Below are 26,340 nucleotides of genomic sequence, written 5' to 3' on the forward strand. Positions count from 1 at the left end.
CATGTGGGAGCACAGGATGGAGTTTCTGGCTTCAGTCAGGCCCAGTCCCACCTTTGTATTTGTATTAGCAGATAGAAGGTCTTGAGATCTCTCTCTCTCTCTCTCTCTCTCTCTGTGTGTGTGTGTGTGTGAGAGAGAGAGAGAGAGAGAGTGTGCATGTGAGTGGGTGTGTGTACATTTCAAAGTAGGAAATAGATTCTATAAGAAAAACATGAAGAGTCTGAGACTAAATTCTGGATGTAGTGTTGGTACAGAAAACAGACGTGGGTACAGCTAAGGAATTTGAATAAACTGTGGCCTTTAGTGAATAATAAAGCATCAGTATAGGTCACTGATGGCAATGAACACACCACACTAAGGAAAGATGTCTATACGAGCTACTTCCAGCAGTTCCTTTATGAAGGGACTTCAAAAGGTCATGGAAAATGCATATTATGAGTAAACTGACACATGGACTTAAATTCTTTCTGCAACAAGGTGAATTCAGCTTTTCCCTCATTTCCTCCCCAAGGAGTCTGAAGTTTTCTCACCTGGTTTTACATTTTGATCTTTTGCTTGACACTGGGATGCCCATTCACCAAACCACCTTCAGGGCAAATATCTATCAAGACCGAGGCTGGACCTCTCAGGGCACTCCCTGAATTCCTTGTCACTGCACATGCATCCCACTCACAGGAATTACTACTGTGCTCAGAGGATTCAACCTTCTCTCTCATACTCCCTATTTTCTAGTCCCTGGAATAAAGACCTAAGGACTGAATGCTTTAAGCCTCGGACAACCGCACTGAATGATCCTGGGTACAGACATGGTGACATGTCAAAAACAAAGCACCACCCAGAAAAGCAAGGGCCTGGCTTCACCAGCAAGACACAGGGAGGTCTTAGCTCAGCCCTAAGCACTCGATTCTGTCCATCATCTAGAACAGGTTCGCACCTCTGCACATTTGTCCAAACTCACCTCTACCAGGGCCAACCACTGCTCTCCAGAGCACACAGGAAACAACCTGACAGCAGACAAGGGCCACACCTCAAGGCAGCTGTCATTCCTCAGCAGCTCCTTTATGTCAAGGCTTTGCCGGCAACACCACATTCAGTTCCTCCTCCCTCCAACCTCACTGACAGGAGGGTGCAGTTACAAGTTCAGCTGAAAGCTAAGAGTATGGATTGCAGACCCCCACCATGAGAGAGGTACTTGATGGGTCTGGGCCTCAGTGTCCAACATGTCAACTGGGGCTACTAACAGTCTCTGCAGTACAAACAGCTGCTGCCTGAGCTCTGCTGCTCCCATTGCTATTCCCATCCCATTCCCATTTGAAAGAGGAAGGAAGGAGAGGTCCTAAGATCCCAGCTCATGGCTTCAGATCAGCCCAGCTCTCACAAGTTTAACCATTTGAGAAGGGAATCAATGGATGGAGCATCTCCAGTAGATGGAGTATCTCGAAAACAACCCCCCACCCCTTAATATTACTGTGCCTCTCAGATAAATAAATAAAATCTTTAGAAAGAGATCAAGATGCATCTTTTCTGTAGGTTCACCATGCAAATATCCACATCAGCCTGGTTGAAGCCAAGCCACAGCCAGCAGACAGGAAGGCACTCTGGGTCTCTTACCTGAATCACAGGCAACCAACAGCACCCAGTATCACCTGCTGCCTCCCAGGGTGCACATTAGAAGAAAATTAATCAGAAGTAGGACAGGAAATCAACCTCAGGCACTCTGACAAGGGATGTGCATGTCCCAAGCAGCATCGGGTGCTGTGCTGAAAACCTGCCTCTTCCAATATCTGTGAAGGTGACCGATTTTTCTTCAGTAAAGAAGTGTAAGCTGGCGCCACGGCTCACTAGGCTAATCCTCCACCTTGCTGTGCCGGCACACCGGGTTCTAGTCCCGGGCGGGGCACCGGATTCTGTCCCAGTTGCCCCTCTTCCAGGCCATCTCTCTGCTGTGGCCAGGGAGTGCAGTGGAGGATGGCCCAAGTGCTTGGGCCCTGCACCCCATGGGAGACCAGGATAAGCACCTGGCTCCTGCCATCGGATCAGTGCGGTGTGTCTGCCGCAGCGCGCCGGCCGCAGCAGCCATTGGAGTGTGAACCAACAGCAAAAGGAACACCATTCTCTCTGTCTCACTCTCACAGTCCACTCTGCCTGTCATAAAAAAAGATTTATTAAAAAAAGAAGTGGAAGAACTGAGCTGGCACTGTGGCATAGTGAGGAAAGCTGCCACATGTGGTGCTGGCATCCCCTAAGGGCACTGGTTCAACATCTGGCTGTTCTATTTCCAATGCAGCTCCCTGCTATTGCACCTGGGAAGGCAGCAGATGACAGTTCTGGTACTCGGGCCCCTGCACCCACATGGGAGACATGGAAGAAGCTCCTGGCTTCAGAAAGGCACAATTCCAGCCATTGTGGCCATTTCAGGAGTGAACCAGTGGATGGGAGACTGGATTCTCTCTCTCATTCTCTAACTCTGCCTTTCAAATAAATACATAAATAGATCTACCTATCTTTTAAAAAATACAAACTGGAAGACTCCATGGATGTGGCCAAATTGCCAAGATCCTTAGTTATTGAGGAAAGAACTAAGTGTTTGTTTTATCACAAAAATGTCTGGAACTTTAACTACCTTCTATTGACAAAGTATATATTTCAGGTGTATGTTTAAATCCCACTGTCCTTGAATTCTAAATTTCCTCATATCACCAGCAGTGGAATTGCTAGGGGACATAACTACTCTATTATTCAGAGGACAATACTACGCACATTTATCCACCTGTTTTTGTGCTACTTAGAACTATTCTTGCTGTGTGCATGGTTGTCAATACAAATGTCTCTCCTTCCTCTAACTACCTTCTTAGTATGCCATTTCCTACATGGATCTTCTTTTTCTAGCACTGTATTACTGAGCTGATGTATTTCATACAGCAACACACACACACACACACACACACACACATGTGCATGTAAAGCCGGTGAAATCCTGATGAGGCTGAGGGATTTTTAGGGTCAATTTCTACAGAATCACCTGTGTGTTTCTGAAAACAAAGGAGCTGCCAAAGAGAACAGAACACTCACCAACTCATCTAGCCTATAGAGCTGTCCAAAGCTGATGGAACCTCTGAAGAGAGCAATGAAGACAGAGATCAAAGACATCTCCACTGGTCGTGGAAGGCACTGGAGAAAGGCAGAATGGGAGAAGCCATGACTCAACCCCATGGGCCAGTGACCCCTGTCCTGCCCCTCCCAGCCCCTTCTCTCCCCCTCCTCCACCTCCTTTGCTCTCCTCAAGATCTTGCACAGGACGTGGCTGCTTAGGTTCTTCACTGTGCCCTCAGCCTCACTGCTGCTCTCATCCACTTCAGCCTCTGCACTTCCAAGTTAGGCTGGGACCATGACGTCTCAACATGGGACCCATGTCCTCTGTCATTGTCTGAGGGAGTCCACAGCCCTTTAGCAGCTCCACACACATCTAAATATCTTCATCACCTGAGCGCTCTGGCCCTTCACTCTGAGAGAGAATTTACAGCATATTCTGACAGTCACAAGCTCCCAAGGGTAGTCAGTTATGTGCTATATCCTTACAATTGCCACAAAAAGGAGAAGTAGATGACTGTATAGTAAACAGCAGCTAAAAGCCCTCCAATTCTCCCCTCCAATAAATCAGTGAGAAACCTGCCAAAAACAGTCACCATTAACATTTTGTAAGTTTTTAATCTTTTGATTCAGTGGGAGAAATGCATAGGAGAGTGAGGGCCCTATCTAAAAAAGACAGAGAAATCTGGATTCATACCGAACACCACTAGCCACCATGTGGAGGAGTATGCAGGCCAGGAAGCATGGAGCAGGTGGCCTGAAGACCACATACCCAAAGGTGCAGGGGCAGCAAGCCCATCCAGCACAAAAGGGAAAAGGGCCAAAAGGCCATTAACATTTCAAGAATCCTGGAAACTAACCCAACATCTGCAGGAACCCAGGTAGTACCGAGCACAGAAAAACAAAGCACAGCTGACTCTCAGGAAGAACAGGGGGTTGGTGGCAGTCTCCCTGTCCTGAGTACAACCTGCTGCTCTGCAGTTCCACAGGAACACAGAAAACAGAAGCCCACGTTCATGGTGAAAACCAGCAGTGGGCAGCCACTGCCGGGAGCACAATCAGTCTGTGGCTTCCCCAAAGCCTTATTCATAGAGAATGAGCACTCTCTGAGGAGTCTGCTGCCTTTGGGAAGAACCCACTTTCTAGGCTGAACTTGACCTGACCTTGAGCTTGTCCAAGGTGATAAGAACAATGGTCCCCAGGGGGGCGGAGCCAAGATGGCGGAATAGTAAGGGCGCGCACCCATAGTCCGGGAAAATTTAGTTTAATAAAAGGGGAGTTACAGTAGCCTCAGAAAAAGAACCAGGAAAATATTGCAGAGTAAACTCTTCTGGATTGAGTGGCTGTGAATCGGAGGACCTACTGGGAGAACAAGGTCGCCCACCACGTGGAAGCCGAACCGCGGGTGCCGTGGAAGCCGCAGGGTCTGCGCGCCAGTGCGGGAATGAGAGTGCATGAAAAAACACAGACAACAGTGGGGAGAGTTCCGATGTCCAGGGCTTGGAGTCCACACATCAAGCTGGAAGGGGAGGTGAGCTCAATAACCCGAGACATTCGCGGGGAAACGGGGGTCAGAATCTAGAGGGGGGCCGGAAAGTGCAGCAAACTCACTACCTGAAAGAAGGAAAAAAAAAAAAGAGCTTGGGGGTTTCTCTCTCAAGGCTTGAAGAATTCCCAAGAGACAAAGAGCAGGCCCTGTCTCTGGATTTACATATCAACAGCGGAGAGCTAAGGAACTGAATCACTACAATTTAGTAGCCTAGGCAACCCAGTGGGAGTCCAGAGGAGCCTAAACAGACTGTGGGGAGAAGCAGTGCCATGCAGTGTTACTTACCCCCTGAATAAAATACATAAATAAATAAATAGAGAGAGATTTACCATGCATAACCTGAGGGTGTCACTTTTGGACACCCTTAACCAGGAAGAACCAAGCAGAGCTCTCAGGCCGCACCCATCTCAAGCCTCCAAGGCTCCTCCAACAGCAGGCAGTCCACTTAACACGGACATAGTATAAAATAAAATAAAAATTTAAAAAAAAACGCACAGTGACGTAACAAGAATTAACTATGCCAAGCAACAAACACAGAAATCGAGGGAACAAGATCAATGATGACACTATGATGCCTCCAAATAAACAAAACACCCCAAACCAAGATTATGAAGATGATGAGATAGAAGAAATGCAAGATACGGATTTCAAAAAATTTATAAGAACAATTAGAAGTTTTCAAAAGCAAATCCTTGAACTACAGAAATCCTTATTGGACAGAATTGAAAATCTCTCTCGTGAAAATGAAATTTTAAGGAAGAATCAAAATGAAATGCAGAAACTAGTAGAACAGGAAAGTGTGATACTGAAGAGAAATCAAAATGAAATGAAGAGCTCAATAGATCAAATGACAAACACATTAGAAAGCCTTAAAAACAGAATGGGTGAAGCAGAAGAGAGAATATCGGACTTAGAAGACAGAGAACGGGAAAGGATACAGTCAACCCAAAGAAAAGAAGAGGAAATTAGAAATCTAAAAAAATATTGTTGGGAATCTACAGGATACTATTAAAAAAACCAACATTCGGGTTCTAGGAGTTCCTGAAGGCATGGAGAGAGAGAAAGGATTAGAAGGCCTTTTTAGTGAGATACTAGCAGAGAACTTTCCAGGTTTGGAGAAGGACAGAGACATCCTAGTACAGGAAGCTCATAGAAGCCCCAATAAAAATGACCAAAAGAGATCCTCGCCATGACACGTGGTAATTAAACTTACTACAGTGAAACATAAAGCAAAGATCCTAAAATGTGCAAGAGACAAACATCAGATTACTCTCAGAGGATCTCCAATCAGACTCACAGCAGACTTCTCAGCAGAAACACTACAGGCTAGGAGGGAATGGCGAGACATAGCACAGGTGCTAAGAGAGAAAAATTGCCAGCCCAGAATATTATATCCTGCCAAGCTCTCACTTGTGAATGAAGGTGAAATAAAGACCTTTCATAGCAAACAGAAATTGAAAGACTTTGTGGCCACTTGTCTGGCCCTGCAAAAGATACTTAAAGATGTGCTACACTCAGAAACACAGAAACACAGCCATCAATATGAAAGAAGGGAAAGGAAGAACACCCACCAGTAAAAGAGCATGGGAAGCTCAAAGCATATATTAGAAAATATCTCCAGGAAAATGGCAGGGCAAAGTCACTACCTATCAATAGTCACATTGAACATTAATGGTCTGAATTCTTCAGTTAAAAGACACCGTTTGACTGGCTCAAAGAACACAACCCAACTATTTGTTGCCTACAAGAAACACATCTCTCTAACAAAGAGGCATGCAGACTGAAAGTGAAAGGTTGGAAAAAGATATTCCATGCCAACAGAAACCAAAAAAAAGCAGGTGTAGCCATATTAATATCAGACAAAATAAACTTTAATACAAAAACTGTTAAGAGAGACAAAGAGGGGCACTATATAATGATTAAGGGTTCAATTCAACAGGAAGATGTAACTATTATAAATGAATATGCACCTAATTACAGGGCACCGGTCTATTTAAAAGATATGTTAAGGGACTTAAAGGGACATTTAGATTCCAATACAATAGTACTAGGGGACTTCAATACTCCACTCTCAGAAATAGACAGATCATCCGGACAGAAGATCAATAAGGAAACAGCAGATTTAATCGACACTATTGCCCAAATGGATCTAACAGATATCTACAGAACATTCAACCCTACATTAAAGACTTCACATTCTTCTCAACAGCGCATAGAACCTTCTCTAGGATTGATCACATACTAGGCCATGAAGCAAGTCTCAGCAAATTTAAAAGAATTAGAAACATACCATGCAGCTTCTCAGACCACAGTGGAATGAAGCTGGAAATTAGCAACTCAGGAAACCCCAGAAAGTATGCAAACACATGGAGACTGAACAACATGCTCCTGAATGAACACTGGGTCATTCAAGAAATCAAAAGAGACATCAGAAACTTTCTGGAAGTAAATGAAGACAACAACACAACATATCAAACCTTATGGGATACAGCAAAAGCAGTATTGAGAGGCAAATTTATAGCAATAGGTGCCTATATCAAGAAATTGGAAGGTACCAAATAAATGAGCTTTCAGCGCATCTCAAGGACCTAGAAAAACTGCAGCAAACCAAACCCAAATCTAGTAGGAGAAGAGAAATAATTAAAACCAGAGAAGAAATTAACAGGATTGAATCAAAAAAAAAAAACACTACAAAAAATCAGCCAAGCGAGAAGCTGATTTTTTGAAAAAATAAACAAAATTGACACCCCATTGGCCCAACTAACTAAAAAAAGAAGAGAAAAGACCCAAATCAATAAAATCAGAGATGAAAAAGGAAACGTAACAACAGACACCACAGAAATAAAAAGAATCATAAGAAATTACTACAATGATTTGTATGCCAGCAAACAGGAAAACCTATCAGAAATGGATATTCGTGGACACATGCAATCTACCTAAATTGAACCATGAAGACATAGAAAACCTAAATAGACCCATAACTAAGACAGAAATTGAAACAGTAATAAGGGACCTCCCAACAAAGAAAAGCCCAGGACCGGATGGATTCACTGCTGAATTCTACCAGACATTTAAAGAAGAACTGATTCCATTTCTTCTCAAACTATTCAGAACAATCGAAAAAGAGGAATCCTCCCCAATTCTTTCTATGAAGCCAGCATCACCTTAATCCCTAAGCCAGAGAAAGATGCAGCACTGAAAGAAAATTATAGACCAATATCCCTGATGAACATAGACGCAAAAATCCTCAATAAAATTCTCACCAATAGAGTAAAACAATACATCAGGAAAATCATCCACCCAGACCAAGTGGGATTTATCCCTGGTATGCAGGGATGGTTCAACATTCGCAAATCAATCAATGTGATTCACCACATTAACAGACTGCAAAAGAAAAAACCATATGATTATCTCAATAGATGCAGAGAAAGCATTTGATAAAATTCAACACCCTTTCATGATGAAAACTCTAAGCAAATTGGGTATAGAAGGAACATTCCTCAATATAAGCAAAGCAATTTATAAAAAACCCACAGCCAGCATCCTATTGAATGGGGAAAAGTTGGAAGCATTTCCACTGAAATCTGGCACCAGGCAGGAATGCCCACTCTCATCACTGCTATTGAACATAGTTCTGGAAGTTTTAGCCAGAGCCATCAGACAAGAAAAAGAAATCAAAGGAATACAAATTGAGAAGGAAGAAGTCAAACTATCCCTCTTTGCAGATGATATGATCCTTTACTTAGAGGATCCAAAGAACTCCACTAAGAGACTATGGGAACTCATAGAGGAGTTTGGCAAAGTGGCAGGATACAAAATCAATGCACAAAAATCAACAGCCTTTGTATACACAAGCAATGCCATGACTGAGAAAGAACTGCTAAGATCAATCCCATTCACAATAGCTACAAAAACAATCAAATACCTTGGAATAAACTTAACCAAGGACGTTAAAGATCTCTACGATGAGAATTACAAAATCCTAAAGAAAGAAATAGAAGAGGATACCAAGAAATGGAAAAATCTTCCATGCTCATGGATTGGTAAAATCAACATCATCAAAATGTCCATTCTCCCAAAAGCAATTTATAGATTCAATGCAATCCCAATCAAGATACCAAAGACATTCTTCACAGATCTAGAAAAAATGATGCTGAAATTCATATGGAGGCACAAGAGACCTCGAATAGCTAAAGCAATCTTGTACAACAAAAACAAAGCCAGAGGCATCACAATACCAGATTTTAGGACATACTACAGGGCAGTTGTAATCAAAACAGCATGGTATTGGTACAGAAACAGATGGATAGACCAATGGAACACAATTGAAACACCAGAAATCAACCCAAACATCTACAGCCAACTTATATTTGACCAAGGTTCTAAAACCAATTCCTGGAGCAAAGACAGTCTATTCAATAAATGGTGCTGGGAAAACTGGATTTCCACATGCAGAAGCATGAAGCAAGACCCCTACCTTACACCTTACACAAAAATCCACTCAACGTGGATTAAAGACCTAAATCTACATCCTGACACGAATAAGTTATTAGAGAACATTGGAGAAACCCTTCAAGATATTGGCACAGGCAAAGAATTTCTGGAAAAGACCCAGGAGGCACAGGCAGTCAAAGCCAAAATCAACTATTGGGATTGCATCAAGTTGAGAAGTTTCTGTACTGCAAAAGAAACAGTCAGGAGAGTGAAGAGACAACTGACAGAATGGGAAAAAATATTTGCAAACTATGCAATAGATAAAGGGTTAATAACCAGAATCTACAAAGAGATCAAGAAACCCCACAAAAACAAAACCAACAACCCACTTAAGAGATGGGCCAAGGACATCAATAGACATTTTTCGAAAGAGGAAATCCAAATGGCCAACAGACACATGAAAAAATGCTCAAGGTCATTAGCAATCAGGGAAATGCAAATCAAAACCACAATGAGGTTTCACCTCACCCCGGTTAGAATGGCTCACATTCAGAAATCTACCAACAACAGATGCTGGCGAGGATGTGGGGAAAAAGGGACACTAACCCACTGTTGGTGGGAATGCAAACTGGTCAAGCCACTATGGAAGTCAGTCTGGAGATTCCTCAGAAACCTGAAGATAACCCTACCGTTCGACCCAGCCATCCCACTCCTTGGAATTTACCCAAAGGAATTTAAATTGGCAAACAAAAAAGCGGTCTGCACCCTAATGTTTATTGCAGCTCAATTCACAATAGCCAAGACCTGGAACCAACCTAAATGCCCATCAACGGTAGACTGGATAAAGAAATTATGGGATATGTACTCTTTAGAATACTATACCGCAGTAAGAAACAATGAAATCCAGTCATTTGCAACAAAATGGAGGAATCTGGAACACATCATGCTGAGTGAAGTAAGCCAGTCCCAAAGGGACAAATACCATATGTTCTCCCTGATCGGTGACAACTGACTGAACACAAAAAAGGAAACCTGTTGAAGTGAAATGGACACTATGAGAAATGGTCACTTGATCAGCATAGCCCTGACTGTTAATGAACAACTTAATACATTATCCCTCTTAGTATTTTTTTTGTCTGTTCTACTTAATATGACTGGTTTAATTCTGTAATTATCACACAGTTATTCTTAAGTGTTGAAAATTAACTGAAATGTGATCCCTGTTAAACATAAAAGTGGGAATAAGAGAGGGAAGAGATGTATAATTTGGGGCATGCTCGGGCTGACTTGCCCCAATTGGTAGAGTTGGAAACATACTAGGGGATTCCAATTCAATCCCATCAAGGTGGCATGTGCCAATGCCATCTCACTATTCCAAGTGATCAATTTCAGTTCACAATTGATCATAATGAAAGGACTAAGAGTCAAAGGGAGCACATAAACAAGTCTAGTATCTGCTAACACTAACCGATAGAATAAATAAAGGGGAGAGTGATCCAACATGGGAAGTGAGATACTCAGCAGACTCATAGAATGGCAGATGTCCTAAATAGCACTCTGGCCTCAGAATCAGCCCTAAAGGCACTCGGATCTGGCTGAAAAGCCCATGAGAGTATTTCAGGCATGGAAAGCCAAGACACTCTGGCAAAAAGATCTCTGTGAGTGAGATCCCAGTGGAAAGAACAGGTCTTCAAAGAGGGAGGTGCCTTTCTCTGAAGGGAGGAGAGAACCTCCACTTTGACTATGACCTTGTCTAAACAAGATAAGAGTCGGAGAACTCAAGGGGCTTCCATAGCCTTGGAAACTCATGACTGGTGCATAGGGAGATTACTGATGCCATAAACAGGAGTGTCAATTTGTAAAGTCAACAACAGGAGTCACTGTGCACTTACTCCTCATGTAGGATCTCTGTCCTTAATGTGCTGTACACTGAGGCTTAATGCTATAACGAGTACTCAAACAGTATATTTCACTTTGTGTTTCTATGGGGGTGCAAACTGTTGAAATCTTTACTTAATGTACACTAAACTGATCTTCTGTTAAAAAAAAAAAAAAAGAAAAGAAACTATCAATTCCCAACTTGACTCTCACTGGGATTAAACATGACAATAGGTCTGATCTGATTTAATCATCATTTAAAAAAAAATCATCTATTATTTTTCACTTTATGTTTCTGTGTGGGAACAAACTGTTGAAATCCTTACTTAAGGTATACTAAGCTGATCTTCTGTATACTAAGATAATCGAAAATGAATCTTGATGTGAATGGAAGGGGAGAGGGAGTGGGAAAGGGGAGGGTGGTGGGTGGGAGGGACGGTATGGGGGGGAAAGCCATTGTAACCCATGAGACGTACTTTGGAAATTTATATTCATTAAATAAAAGATAAAAAAAAAATAAAAATAAAAAGTTAATTAAAAAAAAAAAAAAGCCACTATGGAAGTCAGTCTGGAGATTCCTCAGAAACCTGAAGATAACCCTACCGTTCGACCCAGCCATCCCACTCCTTGGAATTTACCCAAAGGAATTTAAATTGGCAAACAAAAAAGCGGTCTGCACCCTAATGTTTATTGCAGCTCAATTCACAATAGCCAAGACCTGGAACCAACCTAAATGCCCATCAACGGTAGACTGGATAAAGAAATTATGGGATATGTACTCTTTAGAATACTATACCACAGTAAGAAACAATGAAATCCAGTCATTTGCAACAAAATGGAGGAATCTGGAACACATCATGCTGAGTGAAGTAAGCCAGTCCCAAAGGGACAAATACCATATGTTCTCCCTGATCGGTGACAACTGACTGAACACAAAAAAGGAAACCTGTTGAAGTGAAATGGACACTATGAGAAATGGTCACTTGATCAGCATAGCCCTGACTGTTAATGAACAACTTAATACATTATCCCTCTTAGTATTTTTTTTGTCTGTTCTACTTAATATGACTGGTTTAATTCTGTAATTATCACACAGTTATTCTTAAGTGTTGAAAATTAACTGAAATGTGATCCCTGTTAAACATAAGAGTGGGAATAAGAGAGGGAAGAGAGGTATAATTTGGGACATGCTCAAGCTGACTTGCCCCAAATGGTAGAGTTAGAAACATACCAGGGGATTCCAATTCAATCCCATCAAGGTGGCATGTACCAATGCCATCTCACTATTCCAAGTGATCAATTTCAGTTCACAATTGATCATAATGAAAGGACTAAGAGTCAAAGGGAGCACATAAACAAGTCTAGTGCCTGCTAACAATAACCAATAGAATAAATAAAGGGGAGAGTGATCCAACATGGGAAGTGAGATACTCAGCAGACTCATAGAATGGCAGATGTCCTAAATAGCACTCTGGCCTGAGAATCAACCCTAAAGGCATTCCGATCCGGCTGAAAAGCCCATGAGAGTATTTCAGGCATGGAAAGCCAAGACACTGACAAAAAGATCTCTGTGAGTGAGATCCCAGTGGAAACAACAGGTCTTCAAAGAAGGAGGTACCTTCCTCTGAAGGGAGGAGAGAACCTCCACTTTGACTATGACCGTGTCTAAACAAGATAAGAGTCGGAGAACTCAAGGGGCTTCCATAGCCTTGGAAACTCATGACTGGAGCATAGGGAGATTACTGATGCCATAGACAGGAGTGTCAATTGGTAAAGTCAACTACAGGAGTCACGGTGCACTTACTCCTCATGTAGGATCTCTGTCCTTAATGTGCTGTACATTGGCATTTAATGCTATAACGAGTACTCAAACAATATATTTCACTTTGTGTTTCTATGGGGTGCAGACTGTTGAAATCTTTACTTAATGCATACGAAACTGATCTTCTGTAAAAAAAAAAAATCAATTCCCAACTTGACTCTCACTGGGATTAAACATGACAATAGGTCTGATCTGATTTCATCATCATTTAAAAAAATCATCTATTATTTTTCACTTTATGTTTCTGTGTGGGAGCAAACTGTTGAAATCCTTACTTAATGTGTGCTATGCTGATCTTCTCTATGTTAAGATAATTGAAAATGGATCTTGATGTGAATGGAAGGGGAGAGGGAGTGGGAGGGGGGAGGGTTGTGGGTGGGAGGGACGGTATGAGGGGGAAGCCATTGTAATCCATAAGTCGTACTTTGGAAATTCATATTCATTAAATAAAAGTTAAAAAAAAAAAACAATGGTCCCCAGCAAAACTCTCAAAACTATCACAGCCACTGCTTAACTTTGTGGATACTCTAAGTAGTTGACAACTCCCTTAGATAAAGGACAAACTAACCCAACAATATTGCAGCAGAGCTAAGTCATGATTGTCTGTAGGGGACTCAGGAAGCTCTGGCACACTCCTGGGAATCTAGAAATGCACAGGTGCACCCTTCTCTGATGAGAGAGGCTCGAGGTGCTGGACTTCTCACATACACAAACCTCTTGCTCCTCCTGGGGTACTAGAATCTACCCATGGGCTGGGAAGAAGGCACCAATGAACACCCTAGGCAATCAGACTCTGGGACCTTGTCTGGCAAATGTCACTCTTGTTGTCACAACTTGTTCTGAGTCCAGGGGGGCCTCCACAGGAAGCACTGACCCTGGGAGTGCTCAGGATCAGGATCTCCCAACACAAGCAGAATCACCAAGAAAAACTGCAGCCAGCTGACACTACCTCTGAGGAAGTACAGACATGGAACTCACTAGGCCCAGAGCACTCGGCGTTCACACTATACTCAAATTAGTGAAGGAATCTATGTGTTAAGCACTACAAACATCAACAGAAGTATTTCACAGGATAGGAAATAACAGTAAGGGAATATATCTTATGAGAGGAGTGACTCAAGTTTCTGGAATTCAAAAGAACAACTGAGAACTCCCTGCAGGGGCCTGTACCAGCTTCCTCGAGTCACCATAGCTCCTTACTGCCATGTGCCTGGCTTTAAAGCAGGAAGGTTGCTCACAGTTCTGGAGGGCAGGGCCTGATGTCAGAGGCCTGCTGCTCCCTGCTCTATCTGAAGGCTCCAGCGTACGGTCCTCCACGGCCTGTTTCTAGTTTCTGGCGCTTGCCTCCACCCTTGGGTTGTTGCTTTGCAGTTGAAACTTCCCAGCCTCTGCCTGTGCCATCAGAGTCTTCTTCCTTCCACATCCACATTCGCCTGGAATGGAAGGACAACAGCAATGGATCAGGGCCCACTCTGACACAGGATGAGCTCATCATCCCTGACTCTACCTGTGAACACCTTATTTCCACAGAAAGCCTCCCACACAGACATTGAGCCCTAAGGCTTAAACGTTGCAGGACAAACTCCTCATACAATAGGCCTTTGAACAGGCAAAAGAAACACCAAACCTGTGGATCAGACCCTGCAGATGGCCCAGTCCAGTGAATAATAATAAGCAAACAATAGTTTCAGAAACCTGTGGGACACCATCAAGCATAACACATATGCATAAAGAGTCCAGAGAGACAGGGATATGAGAGAGACAGGGGCAGCAAGAATATATGAATTGTGTCCCCAAATTGCCTAAACATTTTGAACAAGAATAATCAAAACATGCATGGGTGTTTGGCCTAGTCATAAAGCAAACAGGACATCAATATCCAACAAAGAAATGGTTCAATTTGATTCCCTAGCTCTGTCTCCTGTTTCCAGCTTCCTGCTCCTATGAATATTGGGAGGCAGCAGTGAGGGTCCAAGTCGTTGGGCTCATTCCACACATGGGGAAAACTTGGATTGGGAACCCAGTTCCCAGCTGTGATCTTACAGTTGTAGAAAGTACTTCAGAGGAGTCAATCAGCAGCTGGAATATCTCTCATGCCTCTATCGCTGACACATCATAGGATGCAAAAATATACATGGAGTTCAATGAACTGCACTAGTAGAAATTCACATCCTAGTAAGTTGGAAGGCAAAGACAAAGACATGCAAGGGCCTCCAGAATGAATTGTCATGCACAAAGTATCTCTGAGAAGATGAACACTGGTATGGCTGTAATCCTTTTTTAAGAAGTACTGCTAATAATGTTGTGGGATTTAAACTTCACACTTTATTCTAAAAATCCCATACAAGTTTTTTTTTAATTTGTTTTATTTATTTGACAGGTAGAGTTACAGAATTTAAGAGAGAGACAGAGAGAAAGGTCTTCCTTTCATTGGTGATCTCTCCAAATGGCCAATGCAGCCGGAACTGTGCCTATCCAAAGCCAGGAGTCAGGTTATTCTTCCTGGTCTCCCACACAGGTGCAGAGGCCCAAGCACTTGAGCCATCCTCCACTGCCTTCCTGGGCCACAGCAGAGAGCTGGACTGGAAGAGCAGCAGCCAGGAATAGAACCGGTGCCCATATTGTATGCCGGCACCACAGGTTGGAAGATTAACCAAGTGAGCCACGGTGCCGGCCCCTCCCTTAAAAGTTTGACACTTCCTCAGAAAAGTTCAGAGTATCAGTATACATAGTAGCCAAATGTGTAAGTTACCCATTTACCCAGTATGTGATAAATGAAAAGTATTAATATGTTGCATTCACACCGTAGATATTACTCAGCCATAAAAGGATCAGGTGTGGATATATGCTATAATATGGATGAACCTTGGATATATTTTGCTTATTGAAAGAAAACAGACATAAAAGTGACACTCTATCTCCATGAAATGGCCAGAAGTGAAAATAAATCCACAGCGACAGGAGGTAGATAAGGGTTACCAAGGCAAGGCAGGGGGAGAGAATGAGGTTCTCTGACAAGGAGTATGGTGTTTCCCTTTGAGATGATGAGAAAAGTACTGAAATGACAAGACAGGAAACCCTGAATATACCAAAACCCAGTGAACAGTATGCTTTGTTTATTTTTAAAGATTTATATACTTGAAAGGCAGAGTGACAGAGAGAGGGGGAGAATGATAGGGAGATCTATCCACTGGTTCAGTCCCCTCAGATGACTGTAAGAGCCAGGACTGGGCCAGCCTGAAACCACAAGCCAGGAGCTTCCTCCAGATCTTTCATGTGGCTGGCAGGAGACCAAGCACATGGGCCATCTCCCACTGTTTCCCCAGAAGCATTGGCATGGAGCTGGATCAGAAGCGGAGCAGCAGGACTAGAATCAGCACCCATATGGGATGCCTACATTGCAGGTGGTGGCTGAACCTCTTATGCCACTATGCCAGCCTCTATACTATACACTCTAAATGTGTCAATTTATCACGTGAGAATTCTATTTTGGTAAAAAGAACATGAATTAAGATGTCTGTACAGTATGTCTCTGAAGATGGTAGGCTGAATACAGACCACAGTCATCACTCCTGAGTCACCTTAACAATTCAGTTCTCACAGTGACTTCAGTGGTAAAAGGTCATAGGAGGTGATACTGGAAGCTTAATCCTGGTCTCCTGTCAGAGCCCACTCTGGTGCTGCTCGGTGACTATGGGGCCAGTGATGAGTTTTCCGCCTCAAAGATCAATCCCCATGTGGATCTTTTAACTCAGTGACCTCCAAAGACATGTGCCCCAATTGGCATATTCAATAACCTTGGAAAATATTCAGAAACAGTTGTATCTATACAGAACATGTAGAGGTCTTTCTTGTCATTATTCCTTAAACTACATATTCCTTTTCAGTGCCTTTACATTGTATTAGGCAGTACAATTTGTAATGATTTATTGGCACAGGGATGGCTTAAGTCACATGCAAGATGTGCATAGTTATTTCCAATCCCATGGGCACTTTATAGAAGGGACTTGAATACCTGTGTGTTTTGGTTACTGCTGGTGCTATGGGTGTGGTCCTGGAACAAATGAACAAAAGGCTGTTGAGGGACAAATGAGTTGTCTTTTTGTTGCTGTTCTTCGTATTCCTGTAGGAAGAGGAAAGGAAATGCATTCACTCAAGAATGGTGTTGCCATCTTCTTGGCAAAATAAGAAATGATTTCTTCCCAGGCCCAATCATGGATCTCTTTACTGTGGGCTGCCTGGAGGAGCCACCTGGGTCAGAGCAGGAATGAGTAAGTTCTCGCAGTTGGGTGTGCCGTGAAATAAGAGAACGGTTGCTGTATTTCCATGAGATGATGGAGAAAGTCAGCATCAGGCACTGAACCAGAGAATGGGGACAGCTTCCTGATGCCTGATGACAATGTTGCGTGTACCTGAGGATGTTCCTCAGCTGCTCTGTTGTTCAGTTCCCTGCCTGTGGTGTGGAAATGTTAATGGAACCTGTGTTAGGATGACTGTGAGGTTAAAACTAAGTAAACCCGAATCCTGAAGAAAATAGCTGCTATTTCCTAAGCACCACTGATGTAAGCATTACTTCCCAAGTCTGTGGAAGAGTAAGACCTACTGCCAATATAAACACTCTAATTCCCAAATGGTTCAACCCTGTATTTTTGACTCCCCAAATTCTGTCCTTGACTCCTTCAGCCCTCCCACCACTACTAGACAAAGTCTCTTTTGTGCACCATTCTGCACAAGTGAGGAAATACAAAACACAGGGCCCTTCCATTCTTGACGAAAGCCCCCTTGGTCAAGCCTGAAAATCTGATCACTAGAGGTCTCTCCTTGCCACCTGATTTATTTCCTCACATGTGACATGGTCATAATAATAATATCAACCTCAGATTCTACAATACTTAACTCCATTTGTGGTGGTTGTGACAAAAAATATTGTTGGCTTTTTTATCCATCCTTTAAATGTGAAACAATTCATGTGCAAAAGTAACATAGTTGAAGCTCCTGTTATATCTCCAACCAGCTGACATGTTTCCTGTTCCCAACTAATGTTTCTTCAGTCAGTGCTTCTCCATGCCTGTCCCTGCCCTAGCTGCTCTGTGGGATGACTTATGTATAACTGAACACTCTCCTCGACCACCTCAAGGCTAACACATTGGAGAAACAAAGTGATGTGTCCATCAGGGTTGTGAGCTTGCAAGGATCAACCCAATAGTTGATTCAAATGGAGAATGAATGATGCTGGGGAAGGCCCATGCTGCAGAGTCAATTCTGTGTTGACTTGAAGTTGTCAGGATTTACTATTTCAATTCTCCATGAAACCCAGTCATCCATCACTAATCCCAGGGATTACAAACCAAACTGTCAGTGTGAGGGAATGTGGAAATGACTGAAATGTGGATGCTCTTGAGCCTCCCTGGGGTTCTCTCCATGGCTGGCACACTTAGCAGTACACAGGGAACACAGCACAGCAGCCAAAGATTCACAGACCCACCTGGCCTAAGAGAACTGACCTGGCTATTGGAGATGCTGAGTGGATCTCCATCTGCTTGCCCAAAGCAACATAAACTGATAGTGACCAGGGATGTGTGTGGACTCCCAGCCCCAAGAAAGTGTCACTTGGTGCCAGGGGCACTTCATTCCCTTTGTGACATCAGGCCCTGGAGAGCTACAGCTACAACCACATCCATACCTGAGCTTCTTTAGTTTTGGGGTGTAGAGATTAAAAACACAGTGAGACTTTTGAGGTCAAATTAGGAATATTTAGTGTCCAGCTGGTGACTGCCCTCTCAGAGCAAGTCTCGAGAAGCCAGCAGAGAGTTGCAGGTGCAGAGAGTTTGTAAAGGCAAAACCTACTTTTTATCAGTCATTTAATTACATGTGCAGAATTGTGCAAGCAAGACTCAGACATACAGAAGGGAGAAGCACTTAGCCAATCAGCCAGTTTCTTTGTAACCTTATTGAAAAATGTAATGATTTAATTATTTGATTGTTCCAAGTCAGGGTCAAACATGGTGCCATTGACCTTGGTGCCACCTGTGTGATCTTGTGGTTGCATCCAGGACAAGACAGGAGAAACCATAGTCTGGTGGCCTTGGCCATTATCAAGCAAGCAGAGGTACAGAAGCCAGAAATGGGAGGAGGGCAAGATGGCAGAATAGGAAGGGAGCACATCGATAGTCTGGGAAAAGACAGTTTAATAAAAGTGGAGATACTGCAGGTTCAAGGAAGAGTTAGGGAAGAAACAGCAGAGGAAACTCTTCTGGAACTACTGGTTCATGGGGACCTATGTGGAGGGCACCGGTGCCCATGGCTCAGAACCCTAGCCATAGAATCTATGCACCTGTACTGAAAAGGAAGCTGTGTAGAATTACTTCCCTTCTGAATCAGAGAGAGAGAGAGATGTATTATGCCTAACCTGGGTGTGTCACATTTGACACACCCTTAACCCTGAAGAACCAAACAGAGCTCTCTGGCCACACCCATCAGAAGCCTCTAAGGATCCATCAAATAGCAGACAGTCCATTTAATAGAGTCATAGTAGAATGAGAAAAAAATTCCACAGCGAGGAAAGAAGAAACCAATGAATATCTCCACAAAGCCAAGCAACAAATGCAGAAACCAAGGAAACAACAACAAGGAAGACATTATGACACCCCCAAATGAACAAGACACCCCAATACAAGATTATGAAGATGATGAGATAGAAGAAATGCAAGATATGGATTTCAAAAAAATTATGATAAGAACATGTAGAAGTTTTCAAAAACAAAGTCTTGAACTGCAGAAATCCTTACCGGACAGGATAGAAAATCTCTCTTGTGAAAAGGAAATCTTAAGCAGGAATCAAAATGAAATGCAAGAACTAGTAGAACAGGAAATTGTGATAGTGAAGAGAAATTGAAATGAAATGAAGAATTCAATAGATCAAATGAAAAACACATTAGAGAGCCTTAAAAACAGAGTCAGTGATGCAGAAGAGGGAATATCAGACTTAGAAGACAGAGCACAGGAAAACATACAGCCAAACCAAAGAAAAGAAGAGGAAATTAGAAATCTAAAAAATATTGTTGGGAATCTACAGGGTACTATTAAATAAAACCCAACATTTGAGTTCTAGGAGTTCCTGAAGGCATGGAAAGAGAGAAAGGATTAGAAGGCCTTTTTATTGAGATACTAGCAGAGAACTTCCTGGGTTTGGAGAAGGACAGAGACATCTTAGTACAGGAAGCTCATAGAACCCCTAGAAAACATGACCAAAAGAGATCCTCACCACGACACATTGTAATTAAACTCTCCACAGTGAAACATAAAGAAAAGATTTTAAAATGTGCAATAGGGTAGTATCAGATTACTCTCAGAGGATCTCCAATCAGACTCACAGCAGACTTCTCATCAGAAACACTACAGGCTAGGAGGGAATGGCGAGACATAGCCCTAGTACTAAGAGAGAACAACTGCCAGCCCAGAATATTATATCCTGCAAAGCTATCATTTGTGAATGAAGGTGAAATAAAGACTTTTCATAGCAAACAGAAATTGAAAGAATTGGTCGCCACTGTTCCAGCCCTACAAAAGTTACTTAAAGATGTATTACACACAGAAACTCAGAATCGCAGTCATCAATATGAAAGAAGGAAGAAAACCAGAGTAAAAGATCACACGAAGTTCAAAGCATATATTAGAAAATATCTTTGGGAAAATGGCAGGGCAAAGTTACTACTTATCAATAGTCACATTGAACGTTAATTGCCTCAACTCTCCAGTTAGAAGACACAGATTGGCTGAATGGGTTAAGGAACAAAACCCATCTATTTGCTGCTTATAAGAAACACATCTTTCCAACAAACATGCAGGCAGACTGAAAGTGAAAGGTAGGAAAAAGATATTCCATGCCAATAGAAATGAAAAAAGAGTGGGCATAGCCATCATAATATCAGACAACATAAACTGTAAAAGAAAAACTGTTAAGAGAGACAAAGAGGGGCACTATATAATGCTTAAGGGATCAATTCAACAGGAAGATGTAACTATTATAAATGTATATGCACCTAACTACAGGGCACTGGTTTATTTAAAAGATATGTTAAGGGACTTCAAGGGAGACTTAGACTCCAATACAATAGTACTGGGGGACTTCAATACTCCACTCTCAGAAACAGACAGATCAACCAGACAGAAGATCAACAAGGAAACAGTAGATTTAAACAACACTATAGCCCAAATGGATCTAACAGATATCTACAGAACTTTTCATCCTACACTTAAAGAATTGACATTCTTCTCAGCAGTACCTGGAACCTACTCTAGAACTGACCACATACTAGGCCATAAAGCAAGTATCAGTAAATACAAAAGAATTACAATCATATGATGCAGTTCTCAGACCACAGTGGAATGAAGTTGGAAATTAGCAATTCAAGAATCCCTAGAGCATATGCAACCACATGGAGATTGAAAAACATGCTCCTGAATGAACACTGGGTCATAGAAGAAATCAAAAAAGAAATCAAATAATTTCTGGCAGTAAATGAGGATAACAACACAACATATCAAAACGTATGGGATACAGCAAAAGCAGTGTTAAGAGGAAAGTTTATAGCAATAGGTGCCTACATCTAGAAAATGGAAAGGCACCAAATAAATGAGCTTTCAATGCATCTCAAGGATCTAGAAACGCTGCATTCATGTGCAGAAGCATGAAGCAAGACCCGTACCTTTCACCTTACACAAAAATACACACAAAATGGATTAAAGACCTAAATCTATGACCCAACACCATCAAATTATTAGAGAACATTGGAGAAAACCTCCGAGATATAGAAACAGGCAAAGACCGAAGATGCTTGGAAAAGACCCTGGAAGCACAGTCAGTCAAAGCCAAAATAAACATGTGGGATTGCATAAATTGAGAAGTTTCTGTACTGCAAAAGAAACAGTCAGGAGAGTGAAGAGGCAACCGACAGAATGGGAAAAATATTTGCAAACTATGCAACAGATAAAGGGTTAATAACCAGAATCTACAAAGAGATCAAGAAACTCCACAAAAACAAAACCAACAACCCACTTAAGAGATGGGCCAAGGACCTCAATAGACATTTTGCAAAGGAGGAAATACCAATGGCCAAATGGCCAACAGGCACATGAAAAAATGTTCATGATCACTAGCCATCAGGGACATGCAAATCAAAACCACAATTAGGTTTCACTTCACCCCGGTTCGATTGGCTCACATACAGAAATCTAGCAACAACAGATGCTGGTGAGGATGTGAGGAAAAAGGGACACTAACCCACTGTTGGTGGGAGTGCAAACTGGTTAAGCCACTATGAAAGTCAGTCTGGAGATTCCTCAGAAACCTGAATATAACCTTACCATTCAACCCAGCCATACCACTCCCTGGAATTTACCCAAAGGAAATTAAAATGGCAAAAAAAGCAGTCTGCACCTTAATGTTTATTGCAGCTTAATTCCCAATAGCTATGACCTGGAACCAACTCAAATGCCAATCAATAGTAGACTGGATAAAGAAATTATGGGACATGTACTCTACAGAATACTATACAACAGTCAAAAACAATGAAATCTGGTCATTTGCAACAAAATGGAGGAATCTGGAAACCATCATGCTGAGTAAATTAAGCCAGACCTAGATGTACAAATATCTTATGTTCTCCCTGATCAGTAACAACTACTGAGCAACAAGAAGGAAACCTTTTGAAATGAAATGGGCACTTCAAGAAAGAATGACATGAGCAGCCCTTGTCCTGACTGTTGATGTACGACTTAATACTTTATCCCTTTTAGTACTTTTTTGTTCTACTTAACACTATTGGTTGAACTCTGTAATCAACACACAATAATTCTTAGGTATTTTAATTTAACTGAAAAGTGATCTCTGTTAAATATAAGAGTGGGAATAAGAGAGGGAGGAGAGGTACAATTTGGGACATGCTCAAGCTGACTTGCCACAAATGGTAGAGTTATAAAAGTGCCAGGGAGAGGAGGCAAGATGGCGGAATAGGAAGGGAGCACACTGATAATCCGGGGAGAGATAGTTTAATAAAAGTGGAGATACTGCAGGTTCAAGGAAGAGTAGGGGAGGAAACAGCAGAAGAAACTCTTCTGGAACGCGTGATTCACAGTGGACCTGTGTGGAGAGCGTTTGAGCCCACAGTTCGGGACACCAGCAGCAGACTCAACACACCAGCACTGGAACGCGAGGTGAGCCGAACCTCAATAGCCCGAGACACCGGCAGGCAAGCGGAGAGAGGAGACTAGAGGGAACGACCCCCAGGGAGGGGAAAATCTCACCAGGCTAACTGGAAGAGAGAGAGAGAGAAAAAAAAAGGTGACTGGTACGGACACGGGTTTCTCTCTCTCCGCTCACCTCTCAAGGGCGAGCAAGACAAAGAGTAGGCGCCATCTTGGACATACATCATAAGCAGAATGACCTCAGGTCTGCACCGGCCCAGAGCCTAGCAGAAAAACCTGACTCTGGGCGGGGCGAATTAACAGGAGATTAGGACCTAGTAAATTTGTGGTGCTACTGAACTGAGACTGTGAAAAAAGAGACGGTGGGGAAGAGAACTCACGAAATTCACGTGAGCACTCTCCAGAGATGCTACAATTCCATAACTTTGGCAACCCAGTGGGAAACTGAAGGAGAATTTGAGCCCACTCTGAGGGCCGAACAGATTCCCTGTGTGGTCCTTGGGAAAGAGCTTCTGATCTCTGGCTCCTGTGGGTATATCATTTGCCTGCTAACTACCTCCAACTTCGTTCAGCTGTGCGGAATTACTTCCCTTTTGAATCAAAAAAAGAAAGAGAGAGAGAGAGAGATTTACCACGCCTAACCTGGGAGTGTTACCTTTGGCACACCAAACAGAGCTCTCAGCCCACACCCATCTCAAGCCTTAAGGCTCCATCAAAAACAGTCCACTTAATCTAGAGTCATAGTATAACAAGAAAAAGCACCACAGTGAAGAAACCAAATATCTCCAATATGCCAAATAACAAACGCAAAAACTGAGGTAATAAAAACAAGGAAGTCACCATGACGCCCTCAAATGAAAAAGACACCCCAATTCAAGATTATGAAGATGATGAGATAGAAGAAATGCAAGAAGCAGATCTCAAAAAATTGATAAGAACATTAAGAAGTTCTCAAAAACAAATTCTTGAACTACAGAAATCCTTAATGGACAAGATAGAAAATCTCTCTCGTGAAAATGAAATATTAAGGAGGAATCAAAATGAAACTAAACAACTAGTACAACAGGAAACTGTGATAGTGACGAGAAATCATAATGAAGTGAAGAATTCAATAGATCAAATGAAAAACACAATAGAGAGCCTTAAAAACAGAATGGGTGAAGCAGAAGAGAGAATATCAGACTTAGAAGACAGAGAACAGGAAAGGATACAGTCAGACCAAAGAAAAGAAGAGGAAATCAGAAATCTAAAACATATTGTCAGGAATCTTCAGGATACAATTAAAAAAACCAACATTCAGGTTCTAGGAGTTCCTGAAGGCATGGAGAGAGAGAAAGGATTAGAAGGCCTTTTTAGTGAGATACTAGCAGGGAACTTTCCAGGTTTGGAGAAGGACAGAGAAATCCTAGTACAGGAAGCTCACAGAACCCCTAATAAACACGACCAAAAGAGATCCTCACCACGACACATTGTAATTAAACTCTCCACAGTGAAACATAAAGAAAAGATCCTAAAATGTGCAAGAGAGAAAAGACAGATTACTCTCAGAGGATCTCCAATCAGACTCACAGCAGACTTCTCATCAGAAACACTACAGGCTAGGAGGGAATGGCGAGACATAGCACAGGTGCTAAGAGAGAACAACTGCCAGCCCAGAATATTATATCCTGCAAAGCTATCATTTGTGAATGAAGGTGAAATAAAGACTTTTCATAGCAAACAGAAATTGAAAGAATTGGTCGCCACTCGTCCAGCCCTGCAACAGATGCTTAAAGATGTGTTACACACAGAAACACAGAAACACGGTCATCAATATGAAAGAAGATAAAGGAAGGAAACCTCACAGCAAAAGATCACAGGGAATTCAAAGCATATATTAGAACTTATCTTTGGCAAATGGCAGGGCAAAGTTACCACTTTTCATTAGTCACATTGAACGTTAATGGCCTGAACTGTCCAGTTAAAATACACAGATTGGCTGATTGGGTTAAGGAACAAAACCCATCTATTTGCTGCTTACAAGAAACACATCTTTCCAACAAAGATCCATAGAGACTGAAAGTGAAAGGCTGGACAAAGATATACCATGCCAACAGAAATGAAAAAAGAGCAGGCGTAGCCATCTTAATATCAGACAAAATAAACTTTACCACAAAAACTGTTAAGAGAGACAAAGAGGGGCACTATATATATGATTAAGCGATCAATACAACAAGAAGATATAACAATTATCAATGTATATGCACCTAACTACAGGGCACCAGTTTATCTAAAAGATTTGATAACGGACTTAAAGGGAGACTTAGACTCCAATACAATAGTACTGGGAGACTTAATAACCAGAATCTACAAAGAAATAAAGAAACTCCACAAAAACAAAACCAACAACCCACTTAAGAGATGGGCCAAGGACCTCAATAGACATTTTTCAAAAGAGGAAATCCAAATGGCCAACAGGCACATGAAAAAATGTTCAAGGTCATTAGCAATCAGGGAAATGCAAATCAAAACCACAATGAGGTTTCACCTCACCCCGGTTGGAATGGCTCACATACAGAAATCTACCAACAACAGATGCTGGCGAGGATGTGGGGAAAAAGGGACACTAACCCACTGTTGGTGGGAATGCAAACTGGTCAAGCCACTATGGAAGTCAGTCTGGAGATTCCTCAGAAACCTGAAGATAACCCTACCGTTCGACCCAGCCATCCCACTCCTTGGAATTTACCCAAAGGAATTTAAATTGGCAAACAAAAAAGCGGTCTGCACCCTAATGTTTATTGCAGCTCAATTCACAATAGCCAAGACCTGGAACCAACCTAAATGCCCATCAATGGTAGACTGGATAAAGAAATTATGGGATATGTACTCTTTAGAATACTATACCGCAGTAAGAAACAATGAAATCCAGTCATTTGCAACAAAATGGAGGAATCTGGAACACATCATGCTGAGTGAAATAAGCCAGTCCCAAAGGGACACATACCATATGTTCTCCCTGATTGGTGACAACTGACTGAACACCAAAAAGGAAACCTGTTGAAGTGAAATGGACACTATGAGAAATGGTCACTTGATCCGCATAGCCCTGACTGTTAATGAACAACTTAATACATTATCCCTCTTAGTAGTTTTTTGTCTCCTCTACTTAATATGACTGGTTTAATTCTGTAATTATCACACAGTTATTCTTAAGTGTTGAAAATTAACTGAAATGTGATCCCTGTTAAACATAAGAGTGGGAATAAGAGAGGGAAGAGATGTACAATTTGGGACATGCTCAAGCTGACTTGCCCCAAATGGTAGAGTTAGAAACATACCAGGGGACTCCAATTTAATCCCATCAAGGTGGCATGTACCA

The 26,340-nt window shown here is 42.1% G+C and overlaps 2 long non-coding RNA genes across 4 annotated transcripts in view; one reads left to right on the forward strand and one right to left on the reverse strand.

The window, feature by feature from the left end:
• Positions 1 to 26,340, forward strand: part of LOC149119918 (uncharacterized) — a 248,561-nt gene that overhangs the window by 43,039 nt on the left and 179,182 nt on the right. The window lies entirely within an intron of this gene.
• Positions 13,784 to 26,340, reverse strand: part of LOC127489167 (uncharacterized) — a 72,610-nt gene continuing 60,053 nt past the window's right edge. For all 3 annotated transcript variants that reach the window (XR_011385177.2, XR_016227436.1, XR_016227435.1), the window contains one exon: positions 13,784 to 14,206. This is a non-coding gene — a long non-coding RNA (uncharacterized LOC127489167). The remainder of the gene's footprint in view (positions 14,207 to 26,340) is intronic.

The sequence above is a fragment of the Oryctolagus cuniculus genome, chromosome 21 (genome assembly GCF_051225735.1).
Source record: "Oryctolagus cuniculus isolate XC-2025 breed Fujian yellow rabbit chromosome 21, ASM5122573v1, whole genome shotgun sequence".
Lineage (NCBI taxonomy): Eukaryota > Metazoa > Chordata > Mammalia > Lagomorpha > Leporidae > Oryctolagus > Oryctolagus cuniculus.